Genomic DNA, 22,844 nt, shown 5'->3' with positions numbered 1-22,844 from the left:
CCACCAACTATATTTAGGAAATGAAAAAACATATTTCCCTTCTAATCTACTAACTCAGAGGCACCAGAGAAGCAGACACTTGTTTGCAGTGTTTTCAGCAAGGCGTGATGAGCGAGCTAATGAAAGGGAGGACAAGAACAAACAAAACCAACCACCTTAGTAGGTCTTACGGAGGAGGAAGACGGGTAGAGATAAAAAAGACTAAGCCTAAGTGGAACACAGGACCAGCTTAACAGGCTCAGAATAAATCTCTCCTGCTGTTATTTAACAGCAGTTGGACACGTGCTCCTGTGCCAGCCCTTCATCGCTCCTGAGCCCAGCCGAGCTGTGCTGAGGGCTGCTGGCACCCAGACCACCCTCAGCACATGAGGGCAATCCTGTGGCTGCCGGGCGTGCGACACGAAGTGGAACTGCAAAGGCCAAGAAAGCACTCGCAGTCGTGGGCCGCGCTCTTGGAAGATGAGATTAACAAAACAGAACCAGAACGATTACCGATGAGGTCACTGCTAGAAACTATTTGAGAGCCGCTGCCTCGGGGGTTCCCCATCCTCAGTAACCAAAACAAAACACAGTTCTGCAGCTGCGCAGGCGGCTCCCACCCACGCCAGGCACCTCTGCCACCCCGCTGGGAGAGGAGCTGTGCACGTGCGCTCACTTTTTACTTGCTGTGAAGATCTACACCACAAACAGGCTTCCTCCTGCGGGGTGCTGCAGCGTTCGTCTTGGTGACACAAAGGGGCTCCGAGTATTGGATTTGTGGTACATCTGGCCGAGCGGTCAGCCTTTGTACAACCAGCAGAAGGGCTGTGCTGAGCTCAGCAGCCGCCTCTGGGTAACAGCACCTACCAGTGCTGCCGGTGTTCCCTTAGCTCGCACTGCAGATGGGAACAGCAGCTCGAGGCAGCACGGCGGCCAGGCGGGACGAAAGGCACCAGCAGTGTTTACTCAGGCACAGGAACTGAGCCGTCACGTGGCTGCCTGCCTTCACCACCAAGCATACGTGCACTTACTATTGCTGCTTTCCCCAGCCCAGTGGGACAAAGGCAGGCAGCTTGTCCAGGCAACAACAAACGTCCTCGCTTGGAGAGCAGAACGGTTCGGTTATTTAGAGGAGAGCCTGTAAATAAAAGCAGCACCAAAGCCTCTGGGTATTACGCAACTGTGATTTGGAATTGGAGAGGAAAAGCAGAGAACAGCATCGGGCCGAGCAGCGTGTTTGGGAGCGGGTGGTCCGTCCCGGGCTGATTGCAGGGTGCCGAAGCTGGGCCGTACAGCGGGGCTGTGCGAGCTGTGCTACCCCTGAGCCTGGGGGGCCCTCCCTGCCCTCACCCTGTGCTGCAGCCAGGACTGAACGTGCGGCGCTGCTGGGGATCCGGCACGGCAGCTGTGCGATTCGCTGCCAGGACTTTCTAGCTAACGCGGCCTTCTGAAAGCCAAGGGAAGCGACGCTTAACAGAGAGCTGCTGAGGAGCCCGGCCCGGGCCCAGCACGGTGCATGACGAGGCCCAGCGGCCCTGGCGGCGCTCCGCCAAGCACAGCCCGAGCCCCGCCCCGCCCCGCGCTGCAGCCGCAGGCCCCGCCCCGGAAGCGCCCCCCTCCCCCCCCGAGAGCTCCCGCCAATGAGCCGCCGCGCCGCCGGGACACGTCAACCAATGGAGGCCGCCGCCCGAGCCGCCCCCGGCCCCGCCTCTCGCTCCCGTCAGCCCTCGCGCGGCGGAGAGGTTTATGGGTGCGGAAGGGGGGGGGGGTCGCGGTGCTGTGTTTTCCACATCCCCCTCCCGTGGCGGCGTGTTGACGTCAGGGCGGCGCTGGCCTTACCGGCCAATGGGACGCGCCGACGCGGCGGACCAGTGAGCGGCGGCGTCTCAGCGGCGGCGAGGAGCGGGCGGGCGGCAGCGCTGCGAGCCGTGAGCCGGAGCCGAAGGCCGAGCGCGGCGGGGCCATGGAGCGCGGCGCCGGGAGGGGCTGCCCGCGCCCCCTGCAGTAGCCCCGCGCCCTCCGCGCCCTCCCATTCCCCCCCCGCCGCCTCCTCTATGCGGCGGGGCCGGCGGAGCCGCAGGCCTCGCTCCTCCGCGAGGCGGCCCTCGGCCCTCTGAGCCCGGTAAGGGAAGAAGGGCGGCGGGCGCTGCGCGTGGGGGGGCGGGGGTCGTTTGTGGGGGGGGCCGCGTGCTGCGGGGCGGGGGGTCGCGGCCGGAGGCTGCGGGCGGCGCGGCGCGGTGCGGTGCGCCGGGGGAACAATGCCGGAGCGGTGCGGAGCGGAGCAGAGCGGCGGTTTCCGCTCCCCATCCCGTCGCCCCGCGGCTGCGCTCCGTCCGTCCGTCGGTGCGGCGCCCCGCGGGGCCGTGAGCGGCCTTTGTGCGCCGGGGGCCGCGCGCCGTTCGTGCCGCGGAGCGAAGGACGGGGAAAAAGAGCGGAAATAAACAGAGAAATAGGAAATAAAAATCCCCCCGAGCGGCTGCGCTCCGCAGCCCGGCCGTAACAACACCCCCTCCCCCCCAACCCAGCGCCGGCGGTGGGTGGCGCGGCCGGGGGCTGCGGGGTGAGGCGGCCCCCCGCCCTCTGCCCTTTCCCAGCGCCGCAGCTGTCCGGGGGGACGGGGCGGCCACGGAGCGGCGCGGGGCCGCGGTGGGATCCGATTGCAGCCCCCCCTCAACCCCCCCCGCTGTCCGCACAGCGCTGCGGGGCCGCGTTCCGGGCACGGCGGTGCGCTGCGTGCGGGCTGCGGAGCGCAGCGCCGCGTATGTGGGCACCGAGCGGTGCGTTCCTCTGCCGCCCTACGGTGCGGTGCGTCTGCGTGTCGTGGCTCCGTCCGCTTTTCCGGGGGCTGAAAACGCTCCTCTCAAAGGGAAAAGGAGATGGTCCCCAGCGGGTTTTCTCCCGGCGCTGCTACGTGCTTTTGTGCGTGCTCTGCCACGAGCCGAGCGTCTGCTTCGGTTCGCTTAAAGAAGCTCGGTGCTTTTACAGGGCAGGTTGTGTGCGCTGAGGGCACTGCAGCACGTCTGCCCGCCGGCACGGCGCGGGGCTCCGGCTGCCGCATGGGACGTGCAGCCCGACCCGTGCTGGCTTCCCGTCTCGGTGGGGAAGTTGTGTGCTGTGCGCTGCCGAGCCCCGCGAGCGGTTTTCCTGCGGCGGAAGCTCGCAGGCAGCAGCCCCGCGTTGTGCCCCATCCCCGGCACGGAGCTGCGCCCGTCCGCTCCCACCCAGGTGTGCTGGGCGCCGTGGAGCTGAGCTCTCCCATGCGAGGATGCTCTGGGTTTTTCCTCTCTGGCTGCAGGAGAGCCCTCCGGCCCCAAGGAGCCAAGCAGGGCTTGCTGGGGCACATCCTGCCCACGTCCTGCTGCAGGGGGCTGTGAGCCTGCAGCGCTGGGCTGGCTGGGGCTTGCATCGCCTCCGTGGTGGCTGAGCGAGCGCTGAGGCTCTGCTCTGTGAAACGCACGGCAGCTCAGAGCTGGGCAGCAGCAGCCCTGCGTGTTCTGCCCCCCGCTCACCCTATTCCCAGCTCCTTTGGGTTTGTGCTGGGAGGTGGAACTCAGCGCTTCTCCACCAGTTCTGCTTTCAGAACTGAACTCTTGGATCTCTGTTTCATAAGAATGTGGCACAGGGAGAACTGATTTTTTTTATGTGCTGTGTTTTGTTTTTATGTCATTGTGAGGGCATTTGCTCAGACTCAGTGCATGGGTTGTCCAACGTGTAAATTGGTTCTTGAATGGAGGGAAGAAAACTCATAAACCCCGCTCAACAACCACGAGAAGCCACCCCAAACTCAACCGAACAAAAGGAACAGAACCCTTCAGCGAAGCGCTGGGCTCCCCCTGTGCACATCAGGCAACCTGTTAGGGTGACTTTATTCCCTGCTTCTCCGTTGTAATTGAGCGGACCCCCCCAGTGCTGTGGGGGCTGTGCTCAGCAGAGCACACAAATGCATTTCTCCGGGGTCACTGCAGCCCGGTGGTGTTAATCAATGCTGCACCAGCAGCGCTCCCCCAGCGAAGCAGATGGGCTGCCTACAACTGGTGGTGATTATTCCAACTGTGTAATTGTAACGTGGCTGCGCCATGACAGTGTTTCCTGCAGATACTTCAAAGGGAGGCTCCTGACACGTCTATCTCTGCAGCATTTAATCTGTACGCTTTGTCTGTATGTTGTGGCTTTTGGACAAGTGTTGGAAGCGTTACCATTGTCTTTACCCCCTTTTTTTTAACATTGAAGGAGGGCAGTGTTCTGCAATGAAGTTCTCCAGGACAGCACTGCCTGGGGACCCCGTGGTGGGTTCGGTTGGGTTTGGGCCCGTGTGCTCACTGTACTGGCAGTGAGGGAGGGCTTTCAGCTGCGGTGTTGGGGAATAGTGCCTGGGTGTCCTGCGCCGTGCACATGGGTTGTTGGGGGGCAACGTGCGTGGAGCTGTAGCTGGGGACTTCTTGTTATGTGCTGGAGAGTTGCTGCTGCACGGAAAGGAGATTCATGCGACCAGAGCTGCCGAATTGCATTGCACAGAGCGAGCAAGCAGCAGATTTCTGCTCTCCTCACCTGGTAGCAGTACCTGAATTTCAGGCTCGGCCGTCTGCGTTCCGGGTGGAAATTCCTGCCTGGCACTGAGATGTGATGGCCGCGGTCACGCAGCAAGTAGCGACAGGCACTCACTCGTGCTTCGTGCCCGGCACAGCCGGTGGTACCGGGCAGGCCTTCCCTGCTGGCTGTGCTCGTGGCTCCTTGGCTGCCTCCGTCATCACCGAGCGGCAGCGAAGGCTGCGTGGGGAAAGCGGTCGGTGTGTGTACCAAAGGTTGTGGTGCTTCGTGATAAACCCGCCTGTGTTTTTACCCCCGTCTAATTTAAACCGTCTGCGTGACACCGAGCTGGAATGATTTGTATGCAGCTCTGAAATATTTTCCTTTCCCCTGCGAGAGGGGAGGCGAGGAGCTGAGGGCACGGAGCGCCTCGCAGCCAACTCTTATGTAATTTGTATGCCACTGAGCGCAGCCATAAGAAATGCTGAAGGAGAGCTGTGGGAAATGGCAGCACCCTGCGCTGCTCTGTGGCCGTGCTTCCTCTGTGCCTCCTCACAGGGATGCTGCTCTGCCAGCTCCTGCACAGCGTGTAAGGAAACGAGGAGGGACGGAGCTGATGGCTGTGCTGTGTGGGCTGTGGCAGCCGAGCTGGGGCTCCTGGCAGTCCGCTCCCATCTCCCTGCTGCCTGCTCCATGGTAATCCCATGGAAGCCTCACACCCCTGCCAGATGAAACGCTGCCGTTCCTGAACTTCTTTGAGCAAAACGTTTGTATAGATGGTATTGGCTCCGTGGCTCTGAGGGTAATGCAGGCGTTGCGTGGCAGAGATCTTTCTTTGATCTGACAGCTTTCAGGATCCATTTCCAGTCGCCGGGTTCCATTAGCTGTGTTTATAGCAGCGCCCTCAGACTCCGCGCTGTTTACACCGCTCTTCGGGCCGGTAACGTTTCTGTGTGTCGGCATTAACGAGCCGAAGGGACGGTGGGGGTCAGAGGACGGGCTCATTCCCGTTGAAGGCCGCTTGCTGACACAGGCAGCGGCAGCTCGGTGCCGGTTCGGCTCGGTGCCCCCAGCAGCGGCGCGGCGCTGGGGTGGCCCCATGCGTGCGGTGCGGCCGTGACCCGCAGGGCAGTGCCGGGGCTTTCCCGGCTCCGGCAGCACGCAGGCGCAGCTCTCAGCCCCGTCCCTCCGAGATGATTTTCATTTTCCTCAGCCCGTCACGTGGGCGGTTTGTTCTGCTCGTTGCAGTGCAGCTGCTGCCAACGGAGGCCAAAAATGCAGCGTGCGGATGTTGGGAATGGGGGGGGCCGCCCCGCAGAGCGCGCTGCAGCCCGGGGAGCGCTGCGTTTTCTAGGTCAGGGTTGAAGGCACTGTCAGCGTGCTGATGTGCGGCATACATTACCGCCCGCCTCGGCCCCGCCATATGGATGCGTGCGGTGCTGCCCTTGGCATGCATGCGTTGAATTATTTATCCTGTAAAAAAAAAAACACAGCCCCATCTCCCGGCAGCCTGCTTTCCCACGTCTGAGAACCGAACGTAACCGGTTGGTATTTTTAGAATAAATCTTTGCCTGCAGTTTCTGGTGGCAGTGGAGCTCCTGATGGCGCGCTGCCTTTGTGCGGGCAGAGCGGCGGCTGCGGTGCTGGAGCGGCGGTGGAAGCAGTGAGCCATCACTGCAGTGGGGGGCTGTGTGAGCAGGACGGCTGCGTGCGTCTGCAGGGGGCTTAAGGGCCTTCGGGATGGAAGGGGAGGAAACATCTGTGTGTGTGCGTGTAGAGACAAAGCTGCTTTTGCACACAAGGCTGGCCTCTTTCCTATGTGTGAGCTGCTGGAAGGGTCTCCTTCCCTCCTGCGTTGTGCTGATCTGCTCCGAGAGGTGTTACTGCAGGCCTGCTGTGGGTTCGTAGGTGTGGTGCTGGGGAATGTGGTTGGTGGGCATGGCGGGGATGGGTTGGCAGCTGGACTTAATGGTCTTAGAGATCTTCAACCTTAGCGGGTCTGTGATTCTTGGTGTGTGGCACAGGAGAGTGCAGGTCAGGGGCAGCTGGCTGTGTGCTGCTGTGTGCGGAATGGAAGGGGCTGAGGGCTTCTGTTAGAGCTGCAGCACCAGCACTGCGTGGAGATGTTGGCCTGGGGGAGGTGAGCCCTGCTGGCACGGGCAGTCTGAGAACCCTGCGCTGCTCTGAGTGTCCTGCAATGAAAGTGCGTGTAATTAGAAACAATAATTTAAAAAAACTATATACCCTGGATGGCTCTAAAGGGAAATAAGGTTCATGGAAACTTCATTATTAAGGGTGGAAGTCTGAATTGCAGTTCATGGTCCATCTCGGTTTCCCATAGAGCAGACATGAAGGTGCCCCTGTCCTGGCTGAGCTGGTGCACGGGGTGTTATCAGCTCATCTGGGCAGGAGTTCAGAGCTGTAAAGCTGGATCCTGCTTCCAGCCTCTCCCGTGACCGCTCCGTGTAAACAAACGGTGCCAGGAGCCCCGGGCTGCTCCTGAGCCGAGGGCTGGGCTGGGGGGCAGGCGGTGAGGGGGGGTCCGGGTGGTTCTGTACTGGGAGTGATGTGCCCAGGGCAGCTCTGTGCACTGAGCGCGGCTGTGCTGGGCTCTGGCAGAGTGGCGGGCTGCAGGTAGACTTTACTCTCTGGGTCTGTTTTCCACTCTGTGCGCTGGTGGCTGTTGTGGGTTATGCAATGCCTGTTATCGCACCAATGTACGCTGCCGGCCGCACGGAGCCGTGCTGCCAGGCTGAGCCTGGTCCTGCTGCTGCCAGGGGGTACCTGACAGCACTGTGCTGCTGCTGGGAGAATGCCCTGCTCGGCACACCCTGCTCGTGGTGTGGGCTGCTGCTCTGCTTGGTGCTGGGCTGCTGCTCGCTGCCTGCTTGCTTTCATCTCACAGCCACGCACCCCCAGTGCCTTGAGCAAGGCTTGGTGCTGGGTGCACAAGGAACACAGGTCTGGGTGTTTTGGGGTGTAAAGTTCCTTCCTGAGCAGGCTGGGTGTGGAAGGAAAGCCTGTGCTCCTGGAGGCTCACCTTTGGTAACAGTCTCTTGTCCCATCAGCTCTGCAGGACACCTGAGATGTGTTGGTTTGTTCGATGAGGACAGCTGATAGTTTTCCTCCTTGCTGCATCGTGCCCCTGCCACGTGTTGGGTGCTGCTGTTCTGTGCTGTGTGTCCCTCCCGCAGCCCAGAAGCTTCTGCATGGGTCGTAGGTGCCTCCTGGGGTGATGGTGGTGAATTAAGCTGTCTTCAGAATGCTTCAGGAAAACACTGGCGTTGGGGTGCTCAGTGTGCTCTGTGGGAGCTGAGTTGCCTTCCAGGCAGCCCTCACGCAAGGCAGGGGAGATGGAATGAGAAGTCAGCTTCGTGGCTTTTTCCAGGCGTGCTGAGTAGTGCTCTTTAGTTAGAAAGCTGTGGGTTACAGTCTTAAAATGCTGAATGCACTGTTGCAGCCTGTTCTGCCTGCTAGCTTCTGCTTCACATGCCAGATTTCTTTTCCCTTCTGCTTCCCCTCCACTCCTGGGAACTGATCTCAGAGGTTCTGCTCCCACCTCGGTCCTCCTCCTCTGGTCCTCCTCATCCAGGCTTCTTGCTTCTAATTTTAGCCCGTCTGTCTTCTGATGCTTCCTCACTTCTCTTCCTGCCTTTCTGAGATCATCCTGCATCTCCGTGTCCCTCGAGGTCCGGGCCTCGCTTCTGCGTGGTGAGAGGAAGCTGCTTGGCAGCGGGGTGAAGCTGCTGTGCTGTTGGGAGGTGGGGGATCTGAGGACGTGGGGATGGTGGTGGGGAGCAAGGCTTGGGGTGGCTGTTGTGCTTGCCATGAAAGGCCTGCTGCCTCTCCTGCATCGCCGTCTGGGCAGGTCAGCTCTGAGACACAGAGCTGTTCGTGCTGGGAAAAGACTCTAAGATCACTATGCCTGCTGTGTCCCTCAGTGCCACATCTCCGTGGCTCTGGAGCACCCCCAGGCACGGTGACACCCCCCCCTCCTGGTGGTACCTGGGCCGCCCACCCCGCTGCACTTCCCCCCTTAATGGGTCCAAATGCATCCATGTTGAGAAGTCATCCTCTCTGTAAGTGCGGGCAAACGTGTGCTAACAAGAAGTGGAAGCTCGCAGATGGCCGCCCTGCACACTGAGGTGATCCCCACCAAGCCAGCTCTGGTGAGCTGAGTGTGTGCAGCCAGCAGAGTTCCTGTGCAGCCTGCACTGATGAGAGAATTAGCAGCAGATGGACCAGGAGCCGCCCTGACCATCAGGATGATCATTTCCCATCCCAGTCACCTGCGCTGCTCCGTAGGAGTGCATCATGACTACAACTGCTACGTGGGAACGAACCTCATGGTTAAGATATGGGATGAAGCTGTAAGAAAGGGCTTCAGGCTGCACGTGAGGAAGAGTTTCTTCTCCCACGGTGGTCGGGCAGCAGCACAGGCTGCCGAGGTACCTGCATGGGCTGGGGGCACGGTGTGCTCCATCAGTTCTGCATGGACTGCACATACCTGTGGCAGATGTGCAGCTGGGTTTGGAAGTCCTTTTGTGAAAAGCACGGCCAGGCCCTCTGCTGCAGCAGCGAGGAGCTCTGCTAGGAATCCAATCATAGCAATTACAGCGGGTTTTAAAAGAAACCTAGCAACTGCTGCTGTGCTTTGCTTTGCAGATTTTTCTCGCCTCAGATCTGTAGCTCTTCTCTTTTCATTGTATGGGGAGAGAGAGAGAGAGGGATCTGTGTATTGTTGTAGAGAGAAATGTGGCTGGAAGCGCGTCTGTGCTGAGCTGGGTGACTGAATGGGCTGAAACGATAACGGTGCTGCTGCTGTGGGCTCTGCAGCAAATGGGCCGTGGGGAAAGAGGAGCAGGCATGGAATGCTGGGGGTGTGCAGCTGCCCTGCCCCCCTGCAGGCCCTGCTGACCCGGCTGCTGCTTCAACAGCCACCCAGCGATGCACAAACGATGCTCCCGGTCTGGTTATGTAAAATGTGAGCGCGCTGCGTTTCTTACGTCGGCGTCAGAACACAAAGGGCTTTAAGGTGCACTTCAAAGAGAGCAGTTTGCTTTATGGTCGGACCTCTGAGCGGTTTTATGTACAGGGTGGAGCGAACTCGCAGAGAATATTGCAGTTTTCCCACTGTCATAAAAAGTTACGACTGTGGTGATCCGGGCGCCGCTGTGCGGGGGGGCGGAAGGCAGAGCGAGGTTGGTGGGCAGCGCGGGGCCGGCAGCCCGCTGCCATGCTGCCCGCAGCCCCTGTGCCACAGCCCCATCCCCAGCCGTGTGCTGCGGCGCAGGGAGGGCTGCAGGCTGTTTGTAACCTACTTTCTTCCTTCCGGCTTCTCCTTGGGGCGCGAGCCAAGCGAACGGAGAGACCAACAAATGGCTGCCTCTGGGGCCGGCCCCGCTGCTCTGCTGCAGGACAGGGGTAAAAGCCAGAGGTGCGTGCCATGAGAAAAGGAGCACTTGGGCCCAACAGGTGCAGTGTGGCGGTGGGTAACCCTGGTGGGCTGCGGGCAGCAGCAGTGCAGTGAGTGCCAGTGCTCGGCAGCAGCTCGCGGCCATTCCCTGCTGCTGCATGGGCTGCTCTCGGCTATCCGGGCACCTCAGCCTCTCACTTAACACGTTTGCTGTGTATAAAGGTGCTCTGTTTGCAGGATTACAGAGGTACAAGCGTGCTTATGTCTTCTGAAAAGCTGCTGCTTAAAGAATGTGCACCGTATCGAAGCGTGCAGACACCTTTATAAAGGTGGCTTGCTTTCCCTTCTGTGAGCTGAAAGAATTTTGTTCTACATAGATTAAAACTTGAAGGAAAGGAGCCTGCAGTCGTGTTCTGTGGGTGATCCATTAGCTGTGATGCCTTCCCTTCTATTTATTTTTGTAAACACATGTCTGAATGTAAACATTTGCTAGGCCATTCTGGATAAAATGTTCCAGCATTAACATATATTGTCACGGAGAATAATTTTCGTGTAACTGTAACTTGCTTTATATTTTCCTCCCAGGTTGCTATAGAAACACAGCCCGATGTGTGCTGGCGGAGCTGGGCTGTGCATCGCCCTTATAATGGACCTCTGTTAGTGCTGCAGCAGCTGCAAGGTGCTCCGCCGGGGTGGTGGTTGTGCAGGAGGTTTGCTGTCAGCGGTGTGTCGTGGTGGCTGGAGCTGATGTGTTTGGCTGAAACGTACCGTGGGTTAGACCTCAGCTTTCATTTCAGTTGCTGCGATAGCCCAACTCTTAGCGTTCCCTCGTGTGGTGTCTGGTTCAGCTTCAGATCTTCAAACGTTGCACTGCGGTGTCTGCCACGTTATTCTCCCTATCTGTGCTTAGCAGACAGCTGTGCATAGCGGTGCGTGTTTCCCTGTGGCTGCTGTGCTGGGTGAGCACCTCCATCCCGTGCCTTGCAGTGAGCACCCACGGAGCAGTGCCACAGTGCTGAGCTGCGCTCACAAGCAGGAACACTTTGTTTCGGCTGGGAGAGGGTGGGAAGGTGATGGATGTGGATTTGGGTGGTGTTTGCGGGCTGTGCCGGGGCTCAGGGGTGGCTGCTCAGCGTGCCCTCCGGGAGCCGTGTGCGATGCAGTGGCGCTGCTTGCTGCTGAACTCGCCATTTAGAGAATGATTCATTTCAGCTTAATGGCATGAGCTGAAGGAGAGAGGAGAGCCACGTGGGATTTCCTTCTGTCTGTGTGCTCTCATGGCTGAAGCCTTAAGCCGTGACCCGGCTGTGAGCGTCGCTTTGCCTCCACCAGCAGACCCACAGCGCTGGGTTGGGTGCGGGGTGTAGGGAAGGTCCCAGCAGCCCCATCCTTCCTCCTCCCCGTGGGCAGGCGCCAATCGTCCCTTACGTAACCGCAGCTTATCCCAGCACGTGGATGCCTTTGGATGCATATGGTCTCGCAGCTCTTCCTCGGTACTTTACGGAAAGAATTGAGTAACATTTTGTTCTGTAACGCAGTATTAAGAAACCCAGCATTTTTCTGTAATGGCGTACAAACAAGTAGTGCTGACATCCTATTTAAAGCGCCTGGAGGAGGCAGGGCTGGGAGGGAGGCAGGGCTGAATCAGGTTCTGTTTTTCTCATTCCTACACACAGTGAGCAGTCCTGCTCCCCCTTGGAGGGCTGCAGCGCAGCTGAGCGGCCGTATCTCTTCCCTCTCCCCCCACCCCACCTGTTGTCACTGCGAGGTTAAGAAGTGACTCTGATTTGTGCTCCTTGGGGGCCCATCTGGGGCACTCGCAGGGGCAGGCAGTGTGTGCGTGGTGCTGAGCCCTGCCCAGCTCCTGGCTGTTATCGTGGCACAGCCCGGCCGTGTGTTTTCGCTGCAGGTGCACGGGTGAATTGCAGCATGAGCACAGTTGTGTGCATAAACTGATGTGTGCCGTGACTAAGTTACCTTGTGTGGATCCATTGAATGGACTCTCAGCTGATTATTCTGTTAAACATTCATTTGTTAATGGAGAGAGCAGAATGGCTTTGGTGGCACAGGGAGTGTTTGACTTTCTGCCGCTTCACTTTGAAGTTTGGGAGTGTTTTTAAGGTTCCCTTCTTGTGCTCAGTTTTGGTCTGACACTCCTTATGGGAAAGAGTTATAGAATCCCAGAGCTGCGGGGGTTGGAAGGGACCTCTGGATCTCCCCCTGCCCAACACCCCTCCCCAGAGGAGGTTCCCTACAGCAGGCTGCACGGGGAAGCATCCAGGTGAGGTTTGAGTATTTCCAAAGACGACGACTCCTGGCCACCCTGACAGCCACTGGGACCCGCAGGTCCTTCTCTGCAGAGCCCCTTCCAGCTCAGCCCCACCTGTACTGATGGGTTCCTCCCCACGTGTAGGACTCTGTCCTTGTGGATCCCCATTAGGGTGGTCACGGCATGTCCAAGGAGCAGAGAATTGCCTTTCCCACAGTGAAGGGCCCCTCTGCCAGCCCTAATGAAGGGCTTAATGAGTCCCCCTCCAGTCCCACTGCTGCCTTCAGGTGTTTGCGTCTGACAGCCTTGGTGTTGCTGTGTGCCAGGTGCTTGCAGAAGGTGCTCATCTCCATAAGGAGAGGTGTGTGATCGGGGGGGGGAAAGCATTTTCCAAATCATCTCTTAGCTGTGCAGGATTACCGTTCTGCTTCTTCCAACAATAAGAATGTGGAAATAGTTGTTCTGCCTGGAATTCCCTCTCTGACAACAATGGCAGGAGCAGGGTGGGGTTGTTTGAAAACGTTTGGTGATGGAGTGCTGGAGCAGCAGCCTGCCGGGCTGCCCGACCTCCCCACGTGGTGTTGCTGTTCAGTCTCCTGCACAAACAGCCGTGCTGCTCTTGGAGCGCCTGCCAAAATAGTTGTGACCACTTCTGTCTCTTCTGAGCAGGACTGGTTAGGAATGCTTTGTCTGCACCAGATTCCCTTACTCTTCTGCGTTCCCTCATCCAGCATCGTTCATTTTGTTGTGATTTCACCCTTTTTTCTTTGGGTGAGGAAGAGGGGAAACCTCTTGGAGTACCACCTATAAACAGCAGTTATTGCCACCTCTGCATGCCGTGATTCAGCCTCGAGGCAGCCAACCCTCAGCATCTCCTGCAGTGCCAGCTGGATTCAGGTGTTGGCCATGCTCAGCTGGAGGACAGGGGTGAGCGAGCCCTGTGCTGGGTGTCAGATCCCTTCTGTGCTGCTGGGGAGGCTGCTGGGGGTTCTGGGCTGTGCAGCTGGCAGTGGAACTGCTGATGTGTGACCCCAGGTGTGCTGCCCTGTGCTGCTGGGGGGAGGAGGTAACTTGTGCCTTGGGTTGGCTTAGGTTGGCAGGGACCTTAGGGATCACCTGGTTCCAACACAGAGCAGTGGGATGGAACCCACACCTCCAGGGCAGGCTGTGCCTGGAACTGACTATTCAAGATTCGTAGTCTGTCTTCTCTCCTTTCGTGTTTGGTTTCACTTCATTCCATTCTGGTTGGGAAGCTCCCTGGCTGCATTCGGTGTGGCTTCTGCTGTGCCGTGCCTGCTTCCCCCAGCCCGGTTGGTCCATGAGAGCAGTGGGGCTCAGCCATGAGCTGCTGGGGTGCTGGGAGCTGTGGGTGCATCAGGGGACTGGGGCTTAACATTAGAGCAGTTCACGGTGCACGGTTGTAGTTGTTTACCTCAAAGTGCAATTCTCTTACTTCCTGAATTAAAAACGTCACGTCAGCTTGCTGAAGCAGGATTTGATGACAAAGGCGTTGTTTTCAGCCAGCAGCTGGGTGAAGAACATTGCGAGTGTACATCTAAATGTGACTTTACCAGCGCAGCGCAGCCGGGGCTTTGACTTGGCTCTGGCTGCGTGGGCTCATGGGTAGCAGTTTGGCTGGGGATCAAGGCACTGCTTTAATCCTACCTCTGTCCTTTCGTCCTCTGCGTGCTTTCCTCACCGCCCTCTGTGCAGCTCGGTGCTGTGCTCCGTAGGGCAGGACGTGCCCTGCCCCCGTGGGGTGCACGTGTGGCTGATGGGGTGTGAGCACGGCCGGTGCCCAGCGCTGCAGTTTGGGCAGCAGGAGGAGCCTCACTGCACGCCGGGGCTGCCCGGTTGCTTCTCACCTTGGAGCGAGCCCTGTGTGCTCTGAGGGCAGCACTGTGTCCGGGCTGTGATGCTTCTGCCCAGGCGCTGCCTGCTGCTGCTCGGAGCACATGGCTGCGTGCTCTGCGAGAGCCTCTGCTGTTTCTTCCCTTGGAGAGCGGTTGTGTGAGCGCTTCTGGAGGCAGAAGAGTGACTTCCTTGGCCCCTCCTTGCCTAATTAGTGCTTTTTCAATAAATGGAATGCCTGCATCCTTCTCACAAATTGCTTTCAGAAAGGAAAGGAAATAGTTCAGTTATTAATAGCAACCCGCATCCAGCTTGCCACTGAGCTGCTTGGTTGCAAATACGGGCCTCGAAGAGGTGACAGATGTCTGTCTCTCATTCCTGAGAATGTTCTGCATTTTCCCAGTGCTAAGATTGAGCGTAGTGAGAGAGAAATCGCAGGTACTGAAGTGCTCTCCCTGCCCGAGTGCCTTTCTGAGCCTTGTGCTTTTGCTTAGGACAACTTCAGAGGGGCACATGCAGTGTGGGGTGGGCACATGCAGTGCCCAGCAGTGTGTGTGTCCCACAGCAGCCTTGTCAGGAGTGGGGAGCTCAGCACACCTGATGTGTGCCAGTGGCTGTGATCTAACCTGCCATTACTGGTTTAATTCCATGGCACGTACCTGGCTGTGTTGTGCTGCTGAAGGGCAGTGTCTTGCAGCATAACTAGGACAAGTCAAAGCTCCCACGGCTTTTTAACTTGCTTTCATTCCAGCCGGTGTGGTGTGGGGTTTCCTACACGTGGGCACTGCTTCTCATCTGCAGAGCTGGCCTTTGTGCATCCCATTTGATGGGCTGCTGGCACATTGCTCTGCACTGCCGCTTCCATCTCAGCTGGCTGAGATCCCCCTGGGCTGGGGTTATCCCTGCTGCACTGCAGCTGGTGAGGTTCTGGGGTGCTGTGACAAATAGAAGCTGGCGCTCAGACTTGTTTGCCAGCTGAGTGTTGCAATCCCTCTGTAGGTACCTGTGGGCAGGGGTTGGGTAACCGGCTGTCTTTGTCGCAAGCCTGGATTCCTGTAGCTTTCTAACATACGTTGTTTGTTTGTCAGTACTCGGTTAGTTTGTTCATCTTCCTATGGACGTTTCTGAGTTGTCAGCAGCTGGGATCACTGCTGCTCACGCTGTTGACTGCACTGGTGCTGTTCCCCTGTTCTCTCATGGGTGTGCTGGGAGCAGCCCTGGCTGCCTTTGCCTCCTGCCTGCTGCTGGAGCACAGCTTGTGCTGGATTCTGCTGGCCTGGAAATCCCTTCCTGGTGGTGACTTTTATGGGGCTTGTGCTTCAGCTCCATTACGCCCTTTGCATTACCTGCCTATATGGATACAGCTGGGGGTGCCTTTCAGAAGGGGCTCACCAAATGTTTGGGATGTGGAGGTGACCGTTTCTCCCACTCTTCTTTGTGTGAATGGAGATACTGATGGAGCAGTTGTGCTCTCAGAAAGCCCACGGATGGGCTGGGGATGGCTGCGACGTATGCAATGCAAGCAGCGGGGTGGCTCTGAGTGCTGGTACTGAACTGGGGCTGGGTAGCCAAGCAGTTTGGGTGCTGTGAAGGTAGATGAGATGCTGTAAAACTGCTGGTTTTGTTTCCCTCCTGTGAGACTTTCTCCCCTGTTTGAAATAAATGCTCATTCTTCTGTGTGCTCTGGTAGGTGAGGGCTCCTTCCCCAGCCAGGCAGCAGCTCTCTGCATCTGTCCCCCCACGGCGCATTCAGCTCGCTTCATGAAGTGAACTCAATGATGCACCTTTCTGGGAGAGATTCAACCAAATTGCACACACTGAGCAGTCTGAGTAACGATAGTTCATGCTGGGGCTCTGCAAATGGAAACCTGCTGAGGTCAGGAGGGCTGCTGGGAAGCCCTGGGGCTGGCAGGTGAGGTGCTGCAGCTCCCTGTGCTGCCGGGGTGCCCATACAGCCCTGATCCGTGTGCTGAGCTGCTGCCATCTGCGAGTGGAGCGGCCCTCGGTGTGAGGTGCCAGCACTGCAGGGTGAGCCTGCATGGGGTAGGCAAGGTTTGTTCATGAATTTACTGGTAGAAGTGGGTCATCTTTAGGTGTTTTAACGTCTTCTGTAGCAAATGGTGTTTCTTTATGACTAAATCCCAGCTGGGGTAGCAGCGTGTCCTCAGCCCGGCAGGACGAGTCTTGTCTCTGCTTGCTGGTGCAGAAGGGCAAGCCGGAGCCTTGAGCTGCAGCCCGAGGTTGGCTCGGGAAACTGCAGAAGCTGTTTGGAGTTAATTCTTTCCACTCATCAGAGAAGCCACAGAAGGGCGGTGAGGGTGAAGGAGGAGAGATGAGAACATGCTCGTGTGTTTCCAGAGCTCTTAATTGTGTGCACAGAATAGAAAAACCTGGTTCAGTGGAAACTGTTTGGGCTTGCATCGCTCTTCTGCCACATCACTCCAAGATAAAAAGGAGCTCCTGAAATGACTTCAGCTTTCAGGTGGTGCTGAGGGCTGGGGCTGTTCTGGCATCTCTGTTTCTGACCCTGCCAGGTGCCTTTTGGGCTGCTTCCACAGGTCTTTGCAGAGGGAAGCAGTGAGCAGCGGCTGTGCGGTCAGCAGACCTGGGCTGTTTGGGCCATAGGAGCTGCAGGCACCCAATCCCATGTGTTGGTGTTCTCTGTAACACAGCTGAAATGTGCTGTAACCCTGCAGCTATGATCGGCCCCCGTTGCATGCACCGGGGTTACAAGCAGTGAGCAGTTGGGTACGTTTCTGCTGGCCATTAGTTTTTAGTTCAATGCAATTTAAATCCAAAATGAAACACTTCTGTACCGTGCTTTGACCTACTGAAATGAATTACAGAATTTGAACCTCCCAAGTCTTATTTCTATAAAAGGAAGCACAGAAATGTACCATACCCAGACGTCTTCTCACGTTCTCCTTATAAGCACGGTGCTGGCAGCAGTTGCTGCATGGCAGGCAGCAGCAGCACTCACTGCTTGGGGCAGTCCAGCATGGGCAGTGGGCTGCTGGGAGGAGGGCCTGGGCTGTGCGTGGTGTCACAGCTCCTGGGCTCCCAGCTTTCAGCACAGGTCTCTAAGCAGCATTCTGCTTCCTGAGTGTAGGCTGGTGCCAGCTTGCTGCTGCTTGTGGGCCATGTTGGTCATAGAATCCTAGAATGGCCTGGGTTGAAAAGGACCACAATGCTCATCTGGTTTCAACGTCCTGCTACATGCAGGGTCGCCAACCAGCAGCCCAGGCTGCCCAGAGCCACATCCAGCCTGGCCTTGAATGCCTGCAGGGATGGGGCATCCACAGCCTCCTTGGGCAACCTGTTCAGTGCGTCACCACTCTCTGGGTGAAAAACTTCCTCCTAACATCGAACCTAAACCTCCTCTGTCCCAGTTTAAAACTATTCCCCCATGTCCTGTCGCTATCCACCCTCGTAAACAGCCGATCCCCCTCCTGTTTATATGCTCCTTTCAAGTACTGGAAGGCCTCAATAAGGTCTCCCCGGAGCCTTCTCTTCTCCAAGCTAAACAAGCCCAGTTCCCTCAACCTTTCCTCACAGGAGAGGTGCTGCAGCCCTCTGACCATCTTAGTGGCCCTCCTCTGGACCCGCTCCAAGAGCTCCACGTCCTTCCTGTGCTGGGGGCCCCAGGCCTGGACACAGTACTGCAGATGGGGCCCTAAAATGCCTCAAGGACAGCTTGGTTCTGCAGGCTGTCCCTCAGGAACTGCATCTTTCCGTTCTGCCTGCTCCTTTTCTGGTGGGATAGGTTGAGCTTTAGGCCCTGCTGGCTGCACGGAAGCATCCTGAGCTCTGTTTTTGAGGGCAAAACCAAGTTATTGTGCACCCCCTCGTGTGCCCAGGGCTGGCTGCTGGTGCGGTGTGAGCCTCTTGGCTAGGGCATGGCCTTCGCTTTGGGTTCCTGCCTGTGTCTTGGAAGCAGGTTGCAGCCTGCTGCACGTGGCTGTGCCCTTTGCTCCGGGTGTGCTGTGCTCGGGGGTGACCCCAAACGTCCCAGGTGAATGCATGGGTGCACACTGATGGTGCATGCCGATGGCTCAGCACCGTGAGTAGTGAGCGCTGTGATTTCTGAGCAGGCCTTTGTCCCTCAGCAGTATGACAGCACGGGGCGCCGTGTGGCTTTATGGCCAGGCTGCTCTCTGCTCACCTGCAGAGCTCACAAGGAATAGCTGGAGGCATCTCCCTGCCCTCCCCTCGCTCATTCCACGTGCACCCCTGGAGCTCCCTGGCTGCAGTAGTGGAGCTTATCTTGCTGCACAGCTGCTGTATCGTGTGTATTCCCTGCAGATCTTCCCAGTGGAGCCCTCAGAGAGATCCCTCATTGAAATTCTGTCTTCTCCTGAAGTTATGTCGAGGGAAGCAGATGAATGCTGGGGAAAAGGGCTGCCCCGCTCTCCTGAGATCTCTTCATTCAGAAGTTGGCGCGAGCCAGGATTTGAGCCTAACACTGACACTGTTACACCCAGCCCTGGGTTGCTGTGGAACCTGAATTAACGTGGGTCTGCTTTTCAATCAGAATCCAGCTTTTCTGGCTTCAAAGGAGCGCCCATAGGGAAGAACAGACTCTTGTGGGGAGGTTGTGCCTCCTGCTTGTTGTTGGGGAGAGCCAGCGTTCTGCTTCTGTCTTACTCTGTGTGCAGCAGGGACTGTGGGAGAGCCCTTCTGCTCTGCTGGTCAGGGTGAGATGGAGTGCAGGGATTTCAGTCTGCGTGTGGCCGTGCTGCTGCAGCGGGCATGCAGGCTCACTTCTTATGCTCATAAAGCACTTATCTGCTAATGCTGATTTCTCTTCTGTAGAGATGCAAGACATCCTCTTAAGCAAGGAGTTTGCATTACTTGATTCCCAATATCTGTTTTTTAAGGGCTGCTACCAGACGTTGCTCTGTCAGCAAGGAGCAGCGTCTGTCTGAGGTTCCCCATGGATGGGGAGGTGCTGGGCAGGCCTGCTGGCAGTGCTGGGCACAGGGTGCTCCTTCCCTGCCCAAACCGCCTGCTCACCCAGTTTGCAAATTACTTCGTGCTAATATCAAGCAGCATCACAAGGCTTGAAAGGCTCTCAGCTTGTTTTGAATCACAACCGCGTCCCCCTGAGCACTCTATTTGGTATTCGTGCAGCAAAGGGAGGCCTGGCAGTGAGCTGCCTCGTGTTGCACGATGGTTTGGGAGCTGCATTGGCACTGTTGCATGGCACAGAGTGGGCACAGGTGCCGTGCTGCTGGTCTTGGGGTGATTGGGGTGACTCTCATTATTGGATGGGTTAATTAGTGATTGTAATTTAGGCTTTTGAAAGTACGGCTTTGCTCTGAATGGAAACATTGTGTTCTGCACAACTGGAGTGCCATGTGGGACCCGGCTGTGTCTGAGTTTATTACCTTCTGCCTCGTTCCTTTCTGGCCCAGCTGCAGGTGTGTGCCTGGGGCAGTGCAGCAGGGCTGTGTTGTCGTGGGAGCAGAGGTTTGGGGTGAGGTGGTGGTGGGAGCCCTGTGGTGGTCAGCAGCTCACGCCTGCCCTTCTGGTCTGCCATTCCCTCTGGGTTGGGGGGGTGGGTGGGGGTTGGTGTTGAGCAGCACTCCGCTGTTCAAATACAGTCTGATGGTTGTGAACACCACTGCATCTGTAACGAAACGATTCCTGTGTCTTTCAGATCACACAGCGATTTTGGGACGCACCCCTGTTGGATTGTAATACATGTCCTGCTAGCGACAGCTTTCAGCTATGGAATCGGTAAATATTGACCTTCCTTCCATGCGAGTGCTTCCGGTTGTTACCTAACGAGTGCTTCTGTCCATGCTGGAATGTCTTTCTTTGTTTTGTCTAATTCGAAGCCAACTATTGCAGCTCCCAGGGAGTTACTTAAAGGAGCTGCTAACAGAGATCAGCCAGAGAAGTGCTCTTCTAAGACCTTCTTGTTCTCGTATGAGTTCCAGCACTGCGCAGTGCTGCTGGTCACACGTGCACTCCTGCCTGGAGGGCACCATGGGCTGCTTGCTTTGCTTTCAGAATGTGCTGTCATGAAATAAAATGCTGTGGAAAAAGTATGAATTGAACAACGTTACGTCTCCTTGTGGTTAGTATAATTGAAACAGATGGCACCTGTTTCATCTTGGGCAGAGGAACCTCCAGACGTGCTGAGGTTTGCATTCAGTGCTAGGACTCAACTTTTTGGTCGTGTTAGCAGATGTAGAAATAATAGATGACCCTAGAGTGGAATTGAGTGAAAAATTGAGGCTTTTGATGAAGCATTTTGTGCGGAAAGGAGAGGCCCGGTGCTGCCCCAAGCACAGCGGGGTGGGCTGCTCCTGCTGGGGGTGTGCGTGCTCGGGGCCCTGGTTGGAGTTACGTGGGGTGATGTCATCGGGATGCTGCAGGCGGTGTGCGAGGAAGGAGAGCTGCAGGTCTGTATCAGGTGGCTTTGCGAGCTCCTAGGGGGCTTTTGTCCTGGGTTTTGAGGGAATTATCCCATATTTAGCTTGTCCGTACTAATGCCAAGGCATTCAGAGGGAGACGGATGTTATGTCAGCATCTCTTGGTGGATATTAATAGTGGTGGAAGCCTTGCACAGTGAAACAAAACAGACTGGGCATCAGTAACTCTCCCCTGCTGCAGCTTGGTAATTAAAGTGTATCAGGTGTGAGGCCTTCAGCAGCAGCTGCAGTAACTCTTTCTTTAATGAGTGCTCTGCAGTTGCCTGAAAAACCGAGCTGGATCCTCACATCAATTATAGAACAGGTTGTTTACTACCTATTGCATTTCATCGTGTGCTACAAAGATTCTTCATTCTGCATTTAAGTGTTTATCTGTCTTTTTGGGGGGGCTCAAGCCCTCCCTTAAACACCAGGATAAGTTTTCACTGCAGTGACTTTCACTTCATTGACAATTTATGGAATATTCCAGTGTCCGTGTGCTGTTAGCACAGCTCAGAGCCTTGCTTCCTGCAGGGCAGCAGCACGCCGAGATGGGCTGCACCCCTCCTTTGGGCCTCCTGGCTGCCCATGGCTTTCAGAGCTGTTTCTGAGAGCTGAAACTTGTGTGCTGCCTCTGTATGGCGGCTGCCTGTCATCCGCTGTGTGCGTTCAGCCCTCTTCCCTCTGGCTGTTCTGTGCTGCGTATGTGGTTCACGCAGCCGTGCGCTGCTGGGTCTGGCGGTGGGATGGCTGGGGATGGGATGGGATGAGGAGTGCTTACCCAGGAGCAGGGCCTTCTTCCTTTTCAGGCCCTGTTGCCTTTCAGCTCCTTGTGCACAAATGGATCCCAGTGTGACTGTGTGCCAGGCTAGCAGTGGGGTGCAGCCACCCACCTCCTCCCAAGGGGTTTGGTGTGCTGTGGCAGTGCTAGGCTGTCCTCACTGCCGTTTGTAGCTGTGAGGAGGGGTTGCCTTCGTGGTTTAGACCTGTGACAGAGGGCGTGCAGGGGCACCGAGTGGTTGCTCCAATGTCGTGTTGTCGTTTCCCCCACTCCCAGCACTGTGTGCAGCAGCCGGTGAGCTGCTGTGAGGGCTGTGCTGTGGGATCCCCTCCAGAAGGGTTTGGTTCCTGCAGCAGGATCCTGTGCTGCTGCCCTGCCCTCGTGCTGGGGGTGTGCTGGGCGGGCGGCACTGCCGTGGGTGCCATGGTGCTCATGGGGACGTGGAGCGGGGCAGCTCGGAGCTGTGTGGGCTGCTCGTGGCACAGTGCTCGGCCAGGACCTCCTGGGGAGCGCGTGCAGTGCACTGTGTTGGGGAGGGCCCTTCTGCTGCAGGAAGTTATGAAAGCCTGAGATTTCTCCATTTTGGTCGATGGCTCCTTATTGCAACATGCATACATTGCTAAAACCCTGCTACCTTCAGTTCTCTAAAAGTAATTGCTTTGTTACTGTGGGAAGCTGAAGAAAACAGCCCAAGAGAAGGCAGCTGGAGCGCTGGCTCCGCGCAGCCCCATGGCCGTGGCCCCAGGAAGCCATGTGGGGGTCTCCTCGTGACAGCGTTTGGTGCGAAGCTGCGGAGCTCCCCGTGTTGTGTTCCACGTCACGCAGTGAGGAGCAGTGCGTTGCAGTGGGTGAGTGCGAGGCTGGGGCTCCCAGCAGCTCCCTGAGGGCAGCGCTGCTGCAGAGCGACTGGAGGTGGCGGTGCTCCCAGCAGGGGCTTTGGCTCTGGCGTTGTGCAGAGTTGGTAGTGTGTGAGTAGGTGTGAGGTGAAGGGCACCAGCAGTGCTGCTGGTGGGAGCTGGAGCCCTGCCTCGCTCTGAGCTCCTCGGGAGGGTACAGCTGTGAAGCTGAGGCGGTGCTGAAAAAGCAATTGCAATACAGGTTTCCAGAATGGAATTGTGCTCTGGAAGTCAGATGCTACAATAACGGTGGCATTGTTTGGATGGAATGCGATTTAAGTGTTTAAAAACACGAAGGGAAAAAAAAAAAACATTCAACTTGCTGATGAGTAAGTCTGGTTCATATAGTGCTTTTAGGGCTGGGTTAGGCCCCTCTCATAGCAGTGCCCTTTGGAGCCCTCGGGCACCGCGATGGGTGGTGCTGAGATTAAAAGCCTGCGTCTAAACTGGGCGTTTAAAGCCGTATCTGTGCTGTAAGCTGTGGGGCTTTGCTGTGAGCACAGCTTCCTCGTGGCTCAGGGGCACGGCAGCATCGGGGTGCAAAGCGCTGCTGAAATCCGTGGGAAAGGGCTTTGAAACGCTTCCCCCACCCCGGTGGAAGGGCCGGGTTTGCAGGTGTGACCTCAGCACGAGCGTTCTGTCTGCTTGGATCGCTGCTTTTACACTTCATTCTATTCTATCAGTGTTTGTTAAATGGCAGATGTTA

At 57.2% G+C, this 22,844-nt stretch overlaps 1 protein-coding gene and 1 non-coding gene across 7 annotated transcripts in view; both read left to right on the top strand.

Moving 5' to 3' along the window:
* Positions 1-1,894: 1,894 nt before the first annotated feature.
* ANKRD11 (ankyrin repeat domain 11) overlaps positions 1,895-22,844 on the top strand; it is an 81,433-nt gene continuing 60,483 nt past the window's right edge. For 2 of the 6 annotated variants that reach the window (XM_015292674.4, XM_046899550.1), the window contains exons 1-2: positions 1,895-2,101; positions 19,702-19,781. The gene's annotated coding sequence lies outside the window, so the exon portion shown is untranslated. Of the gene's footprint in view, positions 2,102-3,293; positions 6,051-9,656; positions 9,944-19,701; positions 19,782-19,895; positions 22,091-22,844 lie in introns of those variants that run through there. The other 4 variants (XM_046899549.1, XM_025154315.3, XM_040707202.2 and 1 more) reach the window with 4 other exon arrangements.
* MIR1785 (microRNA 1785) lies at positions 14,060-14,161 on the top strand. The gene has a single exon (NR_035286.1). It is a non-coding gene; the product is annotated as a microRNA 1785 (primary transcript).

Source organism: Gallus gallus, chromosome 11, assembly GCF_016699485.2.
Source record: "Gallus gallus isolate bGalGal1 chromosome 11, bGalGal1.mat.broiler.GRCg7b, whole genome shotgun sequence".
In the NCBI taxonomy this organism is placed as follows: Eukaryota; Metazoa; Chordata; class Aves; order Galliformes; family Phasianidae; genus Gallus; species Gallus gallus.
This window is presented reverse-complemented; position numbering and strand designations above follow the sequence as displayed.